The sequence below is a fragment of the Macrobrachium nipponense genome, chromosome 11, assembly GCF_015104395.2.
Source record: "Macrobrachium nipponense isolate FS-2020 chromosome 11, ASM1510439v2, whole genome shotgun sequence".
NCBI classification, from domain to species: Eukaryota; Metazoa; Arthropoda; class Malacostraca; order Decapoda; family Palaemonidae; genus Macrobrachium; species Macrobrachium nipponense.
The window spans coordinates 32,294,362-32,314,484 of NC_061087.1; the positions used below are offsets into that span (position 1 = coordinate 32,294,362).

General features: G+C 37.0%; 1 long non-coding RNA gene across 1 annotated transcript in view; it reads right to left on the bottom strand.

Annotated features, from left to right (window-relative positions):
* Positions 1–8,714: 8,714 nt before the first annotated feature.
* Positions 8,715–20,123, bottom strand: part of LOC135196677 (uncharacterized) — a 102,510-nt gene continuing 91,101 nt past the window's right edge. Inside the window, exon 4 of the long non-coding RNA XR_010310518.1 lies at positions 8,715–8,794. This is a non-coding gene — a long non-coding RNA (uncharacterized LOC135196677). The remainder of the gene's footprint in view (positions 8,795–20,123) is intronic.

Genomic DNA, 20,123 nt, shown 5'->3' on the forward strand with positions numbered 1-20,123 from the left:
ATTCACAATACATGTCAGACATACATTACGAAGATAACTCTAAGGCAACTGATTTTTATTTAAGTCTGTAATTATATCTTTGAGGTCATTCTTAAACATGTTACAAATACAAGGGTCTGAATGAAAAAGGCCACGACTAACATTGAAATTACAATGAAAAGTAAGTTGTATTAAAGCAGATTCTAAAAGATTTCGTGATAAGACATCTCTTGACCTTGCAATTACTGAACTACCAACCCAATTTATTCGGTGGTTGTTTTCACTTAAATGAATGAATATTGCATTAGATGTTTGCCCAGTTGGGAGCGATCCAAAAGAGCTAGGCCCAAAAGAGCTATTACAATTGAGCTAGTGCGACAAAATAGCTAGTTCCATAATAGCTAGTACCAAAATCGCTATTGTGACAAAATAGCTAGTAGTACATTTGAGCTGGTTTAAAAGAGCTGTTAACCAAAATAGCTTCTTGTTTCGAGAAAATGTAGTGTTGCTAAAACTGTGTGTGTGTGTGTGTGTGTTTACGTTGATTACTGAGGTAGAAAGTAATACATAAATTTTCTTCTGTCTCATCATATTTATTATTTTTAACTGGAAAATGTTAAAAAACAAATAAAACTTCAACCTTTAATATGTTATGTTATAGCTTATTCCTCGTAAAAAATCTTTAGTAGATATATCATTATTTGTGTGCTTGCTAATCAAGTTTTTCAGTTTATCGTTAATTTCCTTAGTCTTTCTTTTGACAGGTAATTAATGCCCACTGATATACGCAATTAGATTGCTTCTCTGAAGTGCTTCTTCTTTTTTAATTCCTTGAAAAAAGCGCCATACGGTTGGATGAGCAGTGTCATACATTCCCTGAATAGCACGATGCCATCCCTCTAACTTGTTATTTGTCCTTGTTCTGTCGTTTTGTGTTCTTTCCCGGACGTTCCACAATGCGACGGGAAATAAGGGTATCCTTCTTCCTCTTCTCTGTCGTCTACCAATGTATGTGTCTTCGAAAAAGTCATATAATATTTGCATTTCTTCATCCAATTGTAGACGTTCGAGGTCTTCATTTAGCTCTTCGAATGCATCTGTCACTTCATCTGGATTTAGAAACGCCAAAGCAGCCAGCATCTTGCAATAAAGACGGCAGTTGGCATCAGATATATAGCTATTTGATAATCCCGTGATTTGTATTTTTCTCCATATTGACTGTGATAGATGAAAGAAACATCCATTTATGTTTGCATCAGGATACACTGTCATGAAAGCATTGATAGCAGACTTTTCAAAATCTAAGGTTACGTTTTCAGGGTCACAGTCTGGGCGTTTGTCTTTCAAAATCTGAAATACTCGTTCATACGTTGACTGAGCCTTATCAGGCATCATAACATAAACACAGGGTAAAAGAAAGTTTTCTCTAACAACATGGATAGTATATAATTGATAAAATATTCTAGGAACGACTTTGAAAGTGCCATCACACATCCATATTTTTGAATTAGCAAGTTGATCGAGCATATGCTGGCTTGCAAATATGATTATTCATTTTGAATCGCTTGTTACATCACTCAGTAAGAAGGGTTCTGTATTTCCGTTTATAGTAAAAGTTTTAAATTCTTCTGGAATTATCAATTCGTTAATTGATAAAGGTTCAGGAAAATGGCCTTCAACCTTACGTCTACGTTGAATACGTTTTTGGAGCGCTCTTTTTTTAGGGACATTAGCCATTGCTTCGTCATCCAGCTCTTGTACTACAGCAGCAATAACTCTTCGTGGTGATGCACTACAATTTGAAGCTTGCTCATTCATTTTCCCTATAGCAATTCTAACACTTTGCCTCGAGGGATTTGGGGCATGATTATGTTCTTGTCCAATTTTTACTTCACATCTTCCTTGGTAGTTCGGCGCAGTTTTCAATGTTCCTCTACAATCCTTCATTACACATCTCCAGTTCTGGCTGGTTTTGTTCGTTGTATTTTTTCGGTACAATTATCCATCGTAGCTAAGTAAATCTTTTCCTTTCTGGGACTTTATAACTTCCATGATGAAGGGGGGAATACTGCTAACTTTTTACTCCATAGATAAGAAAAAGATTAAAAGAAAAAATGAAGTAAAAATAACACTCCATTTTCTTGAAACTAGTTATTTTGGTAAACAGCTCTTTTTGTACCAGCTCAAATGTATAACTAGCTATTTTGTCACATTAGCGATTTTGGTACTAGCTATTATGGAACTAGCCATTTTGTCGCACTAGCTCAATTGTACTAGCTCTTTTGGGGGCCTAGCTCTTTTGGACCTAGCTATAATGTCGCATACTCGCCCAGTTTTTACAGAATATTTATGCTGGCTTAGCTTTACTTCTAGGCCTTTGCTAGACTGTCCGAGATAAAATGAGGGACAATCCATACATGGAATTTTATATATTATGTTGTTGTTTTCTCTGGGGCCATTTTTTATTAATATTCCTTTTAGTGTGTTATTGTAGGAAAAAACAAGGTTGACATTAACCCTTAATCGCCGAAGCGGTAAAAAAAAAATTGTCTCCCGTGTGCCGGAGGTGTTTCGGAGTGAGCGTGGAAGCGGAAAAAATATTTTTTTCAAAAAAACACAGTGTGCTTAGTTTTCAAGATTAAGAGTTCATTTTTGGCTCCTTTTTTTGTCATTGGCTGAAGTTTAGTATGCAACCATCAGAAATGAAAACAATTATCATTATCATATATAAATAATGCAATATATGATAGTGCAAAAACGAAATTTCATATATAATTGTATTCAAATCGCGCTGAGCGCAAAACGGTTAAAGGTAACAAGTTACTTTTTTTTCGTTGTAATGTACACTAAATTTCGATCATTTTGGTATATAACCCATTGTAAAACGATAAAAGCAACACAGAGAAAATATTATCACAAAATGATGCATGAATTCGTAACGCTCGGACGTAAAAAATAAATTTTTTTTTTTAAATTCCCCATAAATCTAAATATTGTTATAGAGACTTCGAATTTGTTTCAAGATGAAGTTAAATGATGGAATATTACGATACTGTAAGAATTTTAGCTTACAATTGCAGTTTTCGACCATTTCGGACGAGTTAAAGTTGACCAAATGTCGAAATTTGTTTATAAATTTTTTTATATGCAATTATTTCGGAAATTAGAAAAGCTACAACCTTCAAATATTTTTCCTTTTATTCTACATGAAATTGCGCACATTTTCATATATAAAACTCTATGAAATGCCTAATATGAAACGGAGCAAATTTTCCGAGAATGCGATGTACGCATTTCGGAGATTTATGGCGGAGAATCCGCGTGCAAAGGGAAGGAAAGTTTTTTTCATAAATTCACCATAAATCGAAATATTGTGCTAGAGACTTCCAATTTGTTGCAAAATGAAGGTAAATGATTGAATATTACTAAAATATAAGAGTTTTAGCTTACAATTGCGTTTTTCGACCATTTCAGTAGAGTCAAAGTTGACCGAACGTGGTTTTTTTTCTATTTATCGTGATTTATATGCAAATATTTCGAAAATTAGAAAAGCTACATATATCCATTTCTATTTTATCAACTGCATTGGGCTTTCCCTGAATAGGTGGCAAAATTCCTTTTTTTATGTTATTTACAAGCAAGTTGAACTGGCATTTACAAATCCCATTACAACCCAGTACTCTCGTTGAGGTTTCCGCTATTACGAAATTCATTGCTAAATCCATTATCGGTGTTAAGTTTTCCACCGCACTAAGTGCCAGTATTTACAGAGATTTTATAAGGATTTTTGTGAGCGTGAGTTTTCTGCCTGTACATAGTATTTACCTACATGACCATTACAGCTTGGTTGCACTGTTATTTACCGGGATCTAGATTTACGACTGCATTTTAAGGTTCTACATCGCCTGCGTGAGTTTTCTGCACTGGAGGGGATTTCTTTTGCAGGCTATTAGAGTCTTAGACAATCAGTCCCCACGTCCATTTCGTGAAGCATTTACAATTTGCTTTACTTATATTTCCAAGTTGCCTGCGTGAGTTTTCCGCACCAGTGTGTATTTCATTCAGTCTATTTCAGCTACCATTCCTACACTAATTGTGTGAGGCATTTACAATTTTATTTTATTATTATATAACACATGCATGAGATTTCCGCACTACGTGGAGCACATTTTCAGCCTTTTGGCTGTCATCTCGTCTGCTTCTGCAGATATTCCAGCCATAGGGATCTTTGTTATTTCCCTGGTATAGCACTGAGTATTTCACATAGCCCTGGCAACATTTGCAGTTTTTGCAACTGCCTTCCATCCTATCATTCTCAGGCTATACTACTAGCGTTTTACTGCTGAGAACATGGCCAGTAATGCAGCACTGGAGGAGGTCAGGGCCTTCACTGAAGCCGGAAGAGTCATGGGTGGGAGGGCGTAAAACTGATAAATTGGATGAACAATCAAATGAAAGAAGCTGCAGAGAGAGCCTACACGGCAGCCGAAAGGGAGAAGGAAAGAGAAGCACGAGAAAGAAGAGAAGCAGCTGAAATACAAGTTAATTCATTCTATATGCTCAAGTTGCCCCTGTGAGCTGGAAGCCTTCATTCTCTCTAAACCCCGTCTTTGCTCCCATTGGCTGCCTAGATTTACTCTCCACAGGTGACCTAAATGAGAGAGGAGCTTCCCCAGGCTGAGATTTTCAAAGGACGAGGCCACAGCAGCTCTAACTCAGAACTTCCTCCAACCCTGCTAACTTCACTTCACCCCGTTTTGCTCCCCTGCTGCCTCTGGGGGATACCACAAGTGTTCTTATACCATCCATAGTGCACAGAAATAGCAGAAGAGAAGACTACCAGACCAAGGATTTCCAGGTACTGTGAGATGTAATTTCTAGCGTCGTCAGTGTTCGTTTTTGCCTCTTGCCTGTATTTCATTTTATTCTCTACATTTCATTTCATTCTCCAAAGGCGACTTTTCCCCTTCTTTGTTCAGCTTCTCACTCCCCAATTTTGGTTCAATGCTGTGATTAATACCCTTGTAATGCTAGTAAACATCCCCCTGATTAATTCAAGCAACGTAATAGTCCTTACTGTGTAAGCTCCCAGTCATTTCATGCCCCCTTGAGTGAGTTGTAATATGGAATGCTAGACCGAGTAGTGTGTAACGTTCCCTACGTGTCCCCTGCATTAGTACTGATACTAGAATACAATCTCTTTGCCGACAAATACCGTGCCTGATTGTGGGAGAAAATTGGGAACCCTTTGGAATAACGCTTGCATTGAAATAACCTGCTTTGCACAAATTCCTATCTCTGTGTCTGGTTCATTTTCCAGCTCCGTGTTCCAGTGGACGTGCAATCTACCCCATCATTAATTTCTGGACCTACCAGTAACTTGAATATAAATACAGTTCATTTAAACGAGAGTCCAGGGTTATGTAAAATCCTCCCGTTTCAGTAATATCGGCCTTCTGCCGTAGATTTTTGTTTGTCGTAACTCTCATCCCTACGGGCAAGGCCATTTTTAAAGTGTTAGAATATATTTTCAAGGGAATGAGCAGTTCTTTACAATATATATACACACTACATATAATTCTTAGAGTAGGTTGTGATAGCACCCAAAAATGATCAAATGAGATCTCGCATATCTCGCTTAATATTCTCCCAGAAATCATACTAGAACCTGTGCGATTATTTTATGGTTGAGCAATTCTAACATCACTGTTTATACTTTATTTAAATTCTTAAGTCAAAATGGCAGTTCAGGCGTAAATGTTTGTATTTTCTCATTCTCACAAACATCAAATGCCATAATTCAATTACTGTCCATTTATAAACAATTTGCTCGTTCTGCATATATTGGAAAAAATTACATGCTGATCAACGCCAATCTTTTCTCAGTATTTTTTAATATTTAGTTGTTATGAAACTGTATTTATACTTTCTAAAATACATTTGTCGCTATAAAACTACCTTAGCCTTTGTTAAATTATAATCAACGTAATCCAGCACGAGTTATAAGCAATGATTTTTATGCAAAATTACTCTCGCTTTGTTAGTTTGTTCGTATGGCAAGTTTGACTGGGAAAATAGTGGTTAATGGCTGATAAGCTTTCTGAGATCAATCTTCTGGAACTGATCTCATGTGATTCCACGAAATTAAAAGCTCGACTGGCTTTTGGAATAAACAGATCACAACCACGTCAATAATACATTATGATTTGCATTAGTACATTGTTTTTAACTGACCCGCTGCTTCACTGTTTTTAGCCTCGAATCTTTTCCTGTCCACCAACTATACCTAATATTACATCAACTCCTTGGTTAAAAAAAAGTTCAATCATTTGTCTGAAGATAAACATAAATGTTAAAATGCTTCCATAGGTTGACAATTCACCACAACGACGAGACAAAAAACTACCTGAATACCCCAGTTGATCCTGGGGTATATAAACTCAGCCTAAAATTGACAATAGAGTTTAATAATCGTGGCTGGAATTTCAGTAAGAAAACGACTAAAATCGTTTTTGCTTTTCGAATGGTGGGACCTTGAACTAAAACGCCGGACGAAAGGAATGAACCTGAAAACAAGGAGTCAAAGGCTACTCTCTTATGATTAAGCAACAGAGACTGAATATGAAAAGAGTTGTCGGGGAAGGGGAACTGAGAAATTGTATAATTCAATCAAAGGCTCCTATGGAATAATAAATAGATCCTTTTTTTATACCAGCGAGCAGGCTGTTCATATTTCACTCTCTTTTGGCGAGGTGGATCTTGTCTTAGGAATATTTCATTTCCGAACAACTAAATGTTTTACACAGTTTTTTCCAGTAGCCAAAATTTCTGTATGATAAGCCAACAAAATAAGCACTTGGAAGTGATTTTTTAACAACTTAGTACGTTCATTTTTATGGTCACTTTTAGAGAAAAACACATAGCTATCAAAGATCTTTCATACCTGCATACATCCAAACTTACATTCAACGAGACACGAGACCTAACAGTTCACAGTTCAATTTTTTTTATTACAACAGTGCCTTCTTCAATGAAAGAAAAGTGACCTATCACGGATAATCGAAAGGCACCAACTCCTCCAGACATAGCTTTTGAGGTGCACGAGATATCTGCAGCCTTCAATTATTTTAGCACGCGATTAAATTGCACTCTGGAAATGGGTGGAACATTATGATAAGGGGTCTAGGATATTGCAACCACACATTTAACTCGAATGTCATGAAGCAATGTAAGGTATTAAGTATGCAAGCGTAGTCTACTTGCTGCGGAATTCAAGATTCTAGCGTGTATTGGAAATGAGTAAAACAACCCCTTTTTTTGTCTTTCAGTTAAGAAGTAAACAATTGACTTCACATTCTCATCAACTCAGGTTCGTGGAAAACTGAAGGAATTTTCGTGGCTATTCGTGAGAAGGATAAGGACAATATGCTCACCCACTATAAAAATTTCCAGTATTTTACAAAACAATGGAATATTTATGACCACCTTGTCCGAGTGTATCAAATCAAGAATGGTCACCTTATGTTGCAAATAAACTAATTATTCTTACCGTTACTGGTTTAGATACAGAGATGTATAAATGAAAATAATCTGCATCTCGCAAATTTTTCTTTGAAATTCTGTATATTAATGAAGGCTATTCAAGCTAAGAAAAATTAGGACATGTTGAACTGCTACAAACTTCGTAAAACTTTGAAAAAAAAACGGGATTTACAGGGAAAGCTTATGGGATTTTGAAAACGTACATCGTTGCATTATAAAAGGTTTAGCACAAAAGGTCAAAATACAAATTACGGCAACTAATAACAAATAAGTAATTGCATGTTACAACGAGTTGTATTACCCTTACCATGTAAGCATGGTGGAGAAATGAGGCAGTCTGAAACAAAAATTTAAAAATTGTTTGGCCTATTGCAATGCTCACTTGAGATCCTTGGCAATTACTTCCCGATTAACTTCCGTGAATGTGTTTCTCTTTGAAGAGAAGGCTTTCTGTCTCAAGATACTTTAGGCATACGGTTGAAATGTCTCATCAGGTCTCACATTTACAGTGTCCGAGCCAACTTCGTTTCAATGTTTTACACACGTACTTTAACAAAACCGATGAAAAGGAACCCCCATTAAATATGAAAAAAAGAGACTATAACGTTATACAATTGTTCTCCTTTTACGTAGTCTAACAACTAATCTTACTCAATGCTATGTTAATTGTACATTTAAAAAATGTAAATATTTAAACAAACAATAAGAAATCTTCAGGGGCAAAGTTTAATGAAAGCTTTGATTTCATTCAAGTTGAAACAACTTACCTTTTCATATCGCCAACTGCTATTTCTGACAACCATCCCGTTTGCAACCGGTGTTAGGTGTGTATATATATATATATAAAATTTTATATATTGCGAATTATTTGAAAGTGAGCGTTGCAACGATAAAACATCCCCGACCCCAAGAATGACTGTGATTCCTTTTGCGTATGTGTCATATGCCCATTATCAATAACTCAAATTTATCTGTGATTACGCATGATGGTTTCTCGCTACAGATCGGAATGCTTCCTGCACAAACAAGATGGGAGTAAACTTAAGCACTTTTCAAACCCCCGAACCCCTACCACCACTAAAAACGTGGGGGGGGGGGGGGGGGGGGGGGGGGAAACAAGCAAGCAGAGACCAAATTGTAAAGGCAAACGGAACACATCCTCGTTCCTACAAACCCGTGAACATGATTACATACCTTAGCAGCACGATTTCGTCCCCACACGGCAGGCTAGGGAAAAGTTGCAGAGTTCATCCGCCTGGTAGAGCAGCAAATGCTGGGGGAGAGAGAGAAGAAATAAAGATACGTCATCAGACAATATCAGGCATTTCACATCAGCCTATTCCATCAGTTAGCTTTCAACTATCACACCTGCAAAAAAGTATTCTAAGCTTCTCTCAATCCTATCATCACGACCGAATCACAGTAAGCTAACTCATTTAGGGAACTGAAACTTAAATGGAATGGAATACAGAATTCAGGCCAAAGGACCAGCGCTATGACCTATGAGGTCATTCAGCACTGAATGATGTAACAGAAGAAAAACTTTGCAGTTGCACTACGAAATAACTGTTAAGAGAGGTTGGATAGCAAGATGAAAGAAAGAGAATATGAATGGAGGTACAGTAAAAGGAATGAAAGGGGCTGCAGCAAGGGACCGAAGGAACGCTGCAATGAACCTGAAGTAATGCCAACAATACACCACGTGAGTTGCACTGAGAGCACTAAACACCCCCCCCCCCTCCCCGCCCCCGCCCCACCCCTTCGGGAGAACAGTAACTTGAGCAAGTAATCTTAGACATTCGAGGATGACCTATTAATGCCTGACTGACCTGACCAAGCAACAAACACGACCAGCTGACATTAATGACTTGATTTCATGAATGAACAGTTTTATCTCAAATTATTCATATGAGAATGATTCTACTTGTGATAAAAAAGAAAAAAAAAAAAAAAAGGATCGCTTATTGGTGAAGTTATTCAAGAGACAGCAGCAAGAAGTCACTGCGACGCAAGGAATCATGATTTTCATCCCCAGAACAAATCTGACCACCTCAAAATGTCATGGAAACCAAGAAACCTGCATGAAAAGTCAAACGTCATAAACTTGACCAACTACACAGAGTTTATGAAATGGTCACTCCCAGATAAAGCCAACCTTTAACGAGACTGATCCAGATAGAAGATATAAACGAGATAGGGAAGACTGCCTGCTGTTTTCTTTAGGGAAAAATAATGAGTGCCTAACCTCTATCAATGGGTGGCCAACGACTTAAATATGGAAAAGATGCCAGATACCGCTATAGTGGAAAAGTTGCCACATCCTAGTTTACTATTTATGATGCTTTAAGAATTTGTGGTTGTTTTTCGTATATCGTGGATACTGCAATTCTTTCTCTTTTATCCTTAGTACTGGTTGTCCACCCTTTTTACTGTGTCAGGTTCTACACGGTATTGTTTAAGATAACAATGCGAACTCATTACATTAATTATCAGTTTACAGAATCTGCTGCACAGCATGACAGGCTACTTTATAACCCTACTTCCCTATGACCGTCGTGAAAACGAGCACTGAACGTAATGCCACTATTTATTGTGGATATTCATTACAAAATGAACGGATTTAGAAAATGTATAAACTGAACTGACCGATATCTGAGGAATGTACAAAAATAATTCATATAATAAAGTCATAACGTCTTACTAAAGTCTGTTTCTGCTCATCTGTCACCGAAAAATTAACATTCATTGACAAATATCACGGCAACGTTGTGGTATGTAGTACTCTTCCGCGGACAGGGAATGAGAGAAAAATGCTTGGGAACGACATTAGAGATGATGACAAACGAATGTTTACAGAGAGAGAAGATAGAGAAATTTGAATTAGAATATAAGATTAAGTCAAAACGCCAAGCGCTGGGACCTATGAGGTCATTCAGCGCTGGAAGGAAAATTAAGAATGAAGGTTTTAAAGGTGTAACGGAAGGAAAACCTTGCAGTTCCACTACGAAACAAATGTTGGAAGAGGGTGGAAAGTCTATACGCCGGAAGAGAGAGAATCTGAACTGAGGTATAGTAAAAGCAATTAAAGGGGTTGCCGCTGTGGACCGAAGGGACGCTGCAACCTTAAGTAATGCCGACAGTGCACCGTATGAGGTGCACTGAAGGTTCCCCCCCCCCCACCCCCCCCATCCTCCCCCTTCGAGGAAGAGAGATAAAAATATACAAATGCAAGAGAGAGAGAGAGAGAGAGAGAGAGAGAGAGAGAGAGAGAATAACGGTGATCCAGTTGTCTGGAACCATCGTAACATAGACCTAGGCCTGGATGTTTTTTAAACTAATGAATTGACGAAACTTAGCAATTTTCATATTAAAATTGTAACATTAAACAAAATACCCTACACCTTTTTACTTGAGTGCTCATCGAAAAAAAAAAAAATAAAATAAAAAGTGTGATTTTAAGTTAGGCTGAGCTTTTCCTTGTCACTTATTAGCCTTTTTATCGTTGCCCGGTTTGGGGTAAAATCGGCACACCATAGAAAAACAAACCTTCACCTAGATAAAATAAATTTTTTGTAATGATAAGCTTTTGTTGCATTTAGTAACAAAGAACGAGTGAGGCATTCTTGTACTTTAACCTATGTTGATTTTACCCAACACCTACCTTGCTGAATTAATATATCTATGAGTATCACCAAAATAATAGACGATACTCTTAATATATCTATGAGTATCACCAAAATAATAGACGATACTCTAAGTCAGAGCCCGGATTTCTAGTCAATAATTTGCTGTGTGTGACAAATGGCAGAAACGTATTTCAAACACCGTTAGAAATGAAGAGCCCATTTTAACATAATTGAGAAAATTTAAATCATGAGACTGCATTCTGAATGTTAGCTTCATTAGGCTCACGTAAGTTAATTACAATGATAATACATCGTCGTTCATTTTATGTAAATCCCTTTTGTAACACTTTATAACTCGATATACATACTATGGCTTCGATGAAATACATCTCGGCTTTGTTGATAGTGAGTTCGCTAATACGTTCGCCGGAATTTTATAGAGCTGCTATAGCATTAAACACCTCACATTCATAAAATAAGCCATATAAGGGAGGTTATTATTGAGATTTGCCTGAAAGAACACAATGGTAACTATTCGAACTTTCGGACTAGCAAGGAATTTTGCGATTCTAACCGAGTACTCGTCTGTTTTCTTATGATTTATGACATAATGAGTTAAAATAAATGAAAAAAAGATGTACCTGAAACGAATACGACAGGCACTCGTGGTATGAGTGGATATAAAAAAAATTTTCACATTACGTGAGTACAGACTAACACATTGGGATAAAAGCTATAGCAATTGAAATTACGACATGGATAACTCCATGTCGTAATTTCAAAGTAGCTTACTTACGACTTTCTGTGCATTAATATTTTGACATTTCACTCACAAATCATCAAAACAGTATTTTGGTATCTGTCTTGTGTGCAGAAAATGCACAAACAATAAACAATGTAGTAAATCTCTCTCTCTCTTCTCTCTCTCTCTCTCTCTCTCTCTCTCTCTCTAGCCACTCGTGTGTACGTCCCGGTGACCAACACCCCACAAGGCCTATACGACATATAATTCCATGTGATTGATTGATTATGTATATTAAAACTGGCGTCACAACATCTAGGTTATTGACTCCGAAATAAATTTAAATAGAAAAAATAATTAAATCTAAAATAAATTTCATATAAAAATCTTAAAAATATATGTATATAAATATATTTGTTCAAATATATAAATTCTTACATAGACATTCTATGTATGATCTAAATTTTGTTGAGGAGGCCCGTCTCCCATATAAAGATATATATAACTGCTCTATATTACAATCCTTTCCGAGAATTGTAGCTAAAATAAAATTGCCCTCTGTCACGCCCCCAAGACAGGAACCTATGTCTCAAATTCCCAAGTCTGGAACATTCAACCAGCAAATGTCTCACAGTCGAGGGCACAGTACAGTCATCGCAAAACGGAGGATTTTCACGAGACATCAAGAACCCACGAGTGAGTCTTGTATATATAATCTTCAATTTGCACATCGTTTCCTGTCCCCTTGGCATATCCAATGAGACACTGATGACGTGATACTGCGCATTTTCTGATTAGTTAAAATATTCTCCCATTGGGACTGCCAACATTTTCCTATCCTCTGACCTACTAAAGAATATAAATCCCGATATGGTAGTAGGCATATTGTGGGTTCTCGGGAGCTGACCGCCCACTTTGCAAGTTGGTCAGCTTTCTCATTCCCAACCACCCCAAAATGTACAGATACATACTTGGCATAATGACAGAGGTCTACATTATTAGTACAAATCACCAACTACTGAAACAATTTTCCTGTAGTATTCAGTTGTTAATAAATACAAAATAACATAAACGCAGTGAGAACCTTCACAAAACTATTCCTAATACATACAAGGCCCATACACGACTGGGGTATCCATGTGGAATACGACTCCCATGCAAAAGGGGCCGGGGATTATTTCAATTAGACCTCTGAGCAACATCTCCGAATCTTCTGTGAAATCCCTATCTGCTTAGGGGTCAAAGATTATGTAGGTTTCATAAGAGATCATGAGATATGGTTTCTTTTGACCTTATGAAAGTTGCGTTATGTGTAAAGAAAAAAATCACATTCTACATCACTCCGGCAAGTGGAAAAAACCGTGGCCCCCTAAATAAAGTTTAAAATAAACTAGCTACATATTAGTGGTTTCAATTTTGAATCGATAACAGCTCTTAAGTTTTCATATGGATTTACATAGCAACCACTTACAAATGTATTCAAATAAGCCTGCTATTCTGAAGAAATATTATTGTGCTGCCACACAGGCAAGTCGTCTGGCATAGTTTTCCATGCAGTTGACTCAAAACATCCATTAATGTCTGTGAAAGTGAAGATGCGCATCTTATACACATCTTCGTCATCTTATTGTTAAAGTTCGGTACCAAAACGCGGGGAAGGTGATTCAGTCTCTCCAGTGCATTTCTAACAGACGATAATAATTCAAATCAATAAGATAAAAGCGTAATTCAATCGTCCCCGTTGTTATATTTTATAACATTTTATGAAATACTTGTTCCTTTCTTCTCAAGTTTAGCATACACCTAGCCTATATCATATAGGCTATAGTCTTCCAGAACCAAATCTACGGAAAGCTGGCTTCCCAGTAAGTATAGTATTCTAATTAATAATGAACGTGTTTGCAGTATGGACAGTCTTACATTACTTGGCTACACGAGCAACAAATGTTCCTTGAAGTAGAAATAATTCGTGTTCATGGCACCTTAAGAATCGGTGCATTTGGCAATGTAAGGACCTTCCTCCTTAACTTAGGCTACTGGCTATAAGCGTCACATGATGCCAAAACACAACTGACCTTATGTCAGCTGTACATTACTTATGCATCCAAGAATTCGTTGCATATGGGTCATCTGTTTCATTATTTGGTTGTCTAATGGTGCTACTGCAAAGCTCCATGATGCATCACTTTCGGACATTAAAACCATTGTGGTGCAAGCTAGAGTCAAAGTATATAGGGTCTGCTCAACTCGGCAGTGGGGGCGGAGCTAATACTGTGACATCACAAGAGTAACACTTCCCATGCGTCTCCATTGAATTACTTAAAGAAGCTTTAGTTTTTATACATATCCATATCGCATGGTATTTTTGATAAAATCTATAAATAGGTCACATGCTTGATGTATTTTAATACCCATTCAAAGTATATAGGGTCTGCTCAACTCGGCAGTGGGGCGGAGCTAATACTGTGACGTCACAAGAGTAACACTACCCGGGCTTCTCTATTGAATTACTTAAAGAACCCTTAGTTTTATACATTCAATCCATATCGCATGGTGTTTTTCATAAAATCTTGATAAAATCTGTAGAGAGGTCACATGTTTGATTTTTTTTAATACCCATTCTCTCATATAGTCACCAAGCCTTGTTTTATTGCACATAAAATATAACAGTTTGAACGCACATACCTACTCCAGCTTTCTTCATATGTTTATTCTTTACTTATTTATTTACTTACCTATATACTGGTTTGCTGTATTCTCTTCAAGTCCATTTTTTATAACATGACAACTCTCTCTCTCTCTCTCTCTCTCTCTCTCTCTCTCTCTCTCTCTCTCTCTCTCTCTCTCTCTCTCTCTTTCAGGTAGTAATATTATCAATCTTTTAAATGATTCTTAAGAAATGTATTTAGTTCTGTCACTGTGTTCATACCTCACTTTGAAAAGCAACTTTTTTATGCTAAAGGTTAGAATGATAGATTAATTATATTTTCCAAATCTTATTAAGAATACTTTTTATTATGTAATAAATACAAAGAAAATGTGGATACAGGCAGTGTAAAAAATGGCAGTTGCATTTGCACGACTTAACCACAAAAAATAAAACAATATCAAAAGTATAAGAATTACATTACATACGATCATATTATAAGGCATCAAAGGAATAAATGATGAAAATTATACAGGGAATACATTTCCAGCAAATTTCTCATTAGCACTTCATATCACATAAATATACTTCCGAACACATAAGTTTACATATAAAACAAATTGTATACATAAAGGTATTAATTATGCATGCCTCAAACGATTATAATATTTTCGGAAAAAGTACAAAAAGGCTAGTTTCAGATCTCCCAGGAACGCTTAATTTTTTATAATTTTTGCGTGCGTGGATAATTTTTTCTGTGCGCGATTATGGGTTTGAAAATAATTGTAATTGTAATGTGTCATATACCAATTGAAAGGGCATTCTTTGTACTTTTACATGGTATATGGCAAAATGTAATAAGATGAAAAATTATGTAAGAAAAATGTGGTAAATATTTACATAAAATTTACAAATTTTGGTCCGTCTTTGACCTAGAATTCCTCGAAATTTTTTGGGAACACCTATCAATTTTATTTATGCATTATATAGCAAATTTTATCAGCTTTCTATTCCATTTTTCAGTTCCTTTCTATCATCATTCCTTAGTCAGATACGCTACGAAACGTGAATGTATATAGGTTGACGGATGAAGTAAGTGCACATTTTTGTGTGCGTAGATAATTTTTTCTGTGCGCGCTTGTGGGTTTGAAAGTAATCGTAATTGTAATGTGTCATATATCATTTGAAAGAGCATTCTTTGTACTTTAACGTAGTATACGGCAACATGCAATAAGAGGAAAATTTATATAAAAAAACGCCATCGCAAAAAGTTATATGAAAATGTTATCGTAAATATAGTTTCATAAAGATATGGTCCTTTTGTAACTGATGACGTTTCACAAGGGGCAGGGATAGGTTTTAGTACCGCCTCGTGAGCAGACCCTATATATTTTGACTCTGGTGCAAGCCACCATAGGCCTATGTGTAAGATCGGCTTTAGAACAAATTCATGTTGAAGTTCTATTGCTACAGTTTCAGATTTTTAATCTTAATATTCAGTCTTTATAAACTTTTCATGTCAGTACAAGACAAGGTGATGATACAAGTGGAGTAACACGTGCTGACAACACATCAACACCGAGCATTCATCAATCTGGCTGCAAGTACGTGCCAAGCTTAGCAGTAAGAACACCTTTTTGCACCTAGAATACTTTACATCACTACAATTGACCCACACTTTAATGAAATACAAAGTAATACCTGGTTTGAATGATCAGAAGACTGAAAACAATCGCTGCATTCCAGCCGTCTGTCATGATGAAATCAAGAAAAACTGTAGAGGGCGACACGCAATGCATCACGATCAGTGCGCTTCCACAATACTGGGTTTTCCGCCATTCCGTGACGTCATCAACGAGTACAGAAGTATCAGAGACATCTATTGATGCTCTGAGAAATCAGTTGGATGTCAAGTTTAAAGGCCTACACTAACGTCCACTTATGATTGCACAGTCGGCCTATGCAGGCAAAACTGACTGTCAAAGAGAACAACCTGCACAGTTTTTCTCGCCTGCGCAAATAGCTCATCTCAATCGATGAGCCTCCAGCCAAACGGTTGCATGGCACTTCAATGCAATGTGAGGATGCAAATTTTGTACGGGCTCAGTTCGCTTTCTGTACCCGGACAAACGCCATACACCAATCAAGAGCATACAGATGATCTTTGTTAAATTGATGATATATCGGATTTCTTTGTTTTTTAATCATTGATACGGATGCCAGAATAACCTCTATTTATAATTTTGCCATTTTTCCAAGGGAATAACAATTGTGTAGAATGAAGGCTGAAAGTTCCAGCATCATTCCTGAATGTCTCGTAGATTTCCCTAAACTGAACTGAATACAGAATTTAGGCCAAAAGCCAAGCGCTGGGACCTATGACGTCATTCTCCGCTGAAACGGAAATTGAGAGTAGAGGGTTTGAAAAGTGTAACAGGAGGAAAACCTCGCACTTGCATTAGGAATCAATTATCAGGAGAGGGTGGTGGAAAGTAAGACAGAAGAAAAAGAATATAAAAGGAGATACAGTAAAAGGAATAAAAGGGGTTGCAGCTAGGGGCAAAAGGCACGCTGTGAAGAACCTTAAGTAATGCATGAGACTTTCTTGTTTGGGCAAGTAAAATCCATAGGCTACCGTAACAGATTAATCCTATTTATGTTTTATTCGTGATTATAAACTATATATGCAAGTTAGTTATTCAATGAGAATGAATATTCATTATGGCGAAATAATGTAAAGAAAAAAAAATAGGTCTATAATGAGTCTATCCATGATTATGCATCATATATGCAATTCATTTTTAAAACGAGAACAAAATAATATCCAACATTCTGATAAAAAACAAAATATTAGACTGCATGTTTATTCTTGCTCACATCCAATGTAAGCCAATTTTGAAATTAAATTAAACCGATAAACATACAGATGAAACAAAGGAACAGCAATACACTATGTATGTTTGCTAGCTGTAACACATCATAAGAAAGTCATACTAAAATTAAAACAAATCAGCATTAAGCATTTTAATGAGAGAAAAACAATACTATTCTTTTACTATGTCAACTTTGAAATATAAAAATATTTACCAACTTAATTAACACGATGATCTGGCCATGGAGCTCTTCATTCATTCATAAAATATTCAATAAGCAGTATGAAACTCCTTGGGGCCAAATTTAAACTCTTAACAAATTCACATGGGAGTATTTTTTTCAACCACTCTCTCACTGGACGTCTTACTTGACGTTTATAAATTTTCTTATGCTATCAGCAAGCCAATTACAACCAGAGCATCGTGTATTGACGCCATGGCTGCTAGTAAACAGGTCAGGAAAAAAGTGTGTATCGTTAGTGGTGTGAGGTGTGGACAAAGAGGCAGGTAGAAGCGTACTGGTCTTTATTATGTTGTTGTTTTTTGATTAAGCTGACCTTGTGTCAGCACGGGCTCTTGCTCACAGAGCAGCCCGTAATTCTTTATTACAGGTAGGGAAATTCAAATATACAGCATGCAGGCGGAAATGTGGTATCCGACCCGCGAGAGAGTAAAAGTGGGTCGGCAAGAGCCGATTTGTGTTTCTTGCGAGACATATAACTTAGAATATAAAAGTACATAAAATATAATCTTACAAGATATATACATTGGCGGAAAGCCCGCTGAACGCTCTCGAGGAGGGAAGTGAGAACAACGCGATTGTAGAATTATATACAGAGGAATTTGCGATAAGGCGTTGTCCTTACAGTGGTGAAGGTTTGCAGGCACAGGCCGACTGTGCACACCTAACTGCACAGGTATTGCTGAACGTTTGTGGCGGCTTAAAGAGGTGAGGCAACACACCACATTTAGTAGTATCTTTTGGTCTCTTGCCTTCCGAGAAGCGCAAAGAAACCACAACGCACAGAAAAGCTCAAGCTGAGCTTACTCTTCATTTTGCAAAGACATGTTGACTATTTTTGTCTTGAGCGGAGAATGAAAAAGAAAGGCTTTCCAATACTTCCTTGAACTGACAACATACAGATTGAATCGAACAATGAGTGAGTAGCTCCACGTAGTAGCAGCGTTATATAGGAATGGAACGGACAATATAATATTAGCCAAAGGCCAAGCGCTTGGACCTGTAAGGTCATATAGCGTTGAAAAGGAAATTAAGAGCAAAATGGCTTTAAAGGGGCAACGAGAGGAAAACCTCGCAGATGCATATGAAACAACTGGCAGGAGAGGGTGGAAAGTGAGATGGAAGTAAGAGAACAAGAATGGAGGTACAATAAAAGGGATGAAAGGGGTTGCAGCTAAGGGCCGAAAGAACGTTTCAAAAGTGTTAAGTAATGCGTACAGTGCACTAACCGCACCAAACTTCTATTTAAAGTAGCGTTATATAACAATATATTCTAGGAACGAAATTTTCCTTTATGATGCAATATTACTCTGTCCATGTAACAGCTTGAGCATCTTTAGTTTGAATGGTTGGCGTTATGTTTAAAGACCGTCATCCTTGTGAGTGCGCATTAAGATCTTAGCTTCCCCATCTGCGATAGTTTCAGAAAATTCTTTGAACAGTTTCGTCTTTGACAAATCCTAGATCTAATGCGGCTAACAAAGAAAATGTACCTTCATACAATGATGGAGAAAACGGAATCTCACTTAGCATGGGGTACTAAAAAAAGTCTATTGTCAATTTAAGCAGTACAGTACATATTTATACCGCCAAAGTCTGTCAACTCAAAGATGGTATCTTTAATCACTATAGCTTGCAATAAATTACCCGTATTGAAATTGACAAAATTACAAGATATGAAAAAAAAAACACTAGTAATTCTCGGAGCCATGTACAATAAGCCATGGTATTGTTTTACGGCGGCAATATGACTGTAACCAATTTAATCTAAAGAGAACACAGTAATTAATTTTTGGGGCTAACACCAAAGCTATGGCTTATCTTTTTTTCGACAACTGTATGGGCGAGCCTGTGAAAACCATATATTTAGGAAACATTCCATCCACTCCAATCAGTAAACAGCTACCTGTCACCTATTTTGGAACAATTCACGAAGTAAGCGGCCTTCGAAATCTCCCATCATTTTAGAAGAATCCATGTTATCATAACAGTGAGATAGAAAGGAAGACGTTTTTGCCCTATCAGCAATTCTTATATTGAAAAAAAGCCAAAGGTTTTTCAAAAGACAAACAAGAAAGTCTAAGGTAATTTACTGCCATGTTTAAGTACTTGAATAGTTGAAGAAAGGAGCTTGTAATGAATATAAATAATCGACCCTGTACAAGGATCGACACGTAGCTAAATTCAAAAGGCATTCCTGTTTTTTCCCGCGACGCCTCATGCCCAAGGAAAACATGCAAGACAGCACCCAAGGTCCTAAATATACTGGAGTATATTTAAAAGGCCTTAACAGCACCAGGGTTCAAACTCGTTCTACCACGAGTGTCCTCTGCTATGCTCTAACGCGAAAAGTTGCTACACTCTGGATTCCCGCAACTGTCAAAATGTTTTCAGCAGCGTGATCGTACGGATTTCAGCAACAGCAGTTACCAGGTGTCACTACATCAACTAAATTCAGCCCCACAAAGAAGTC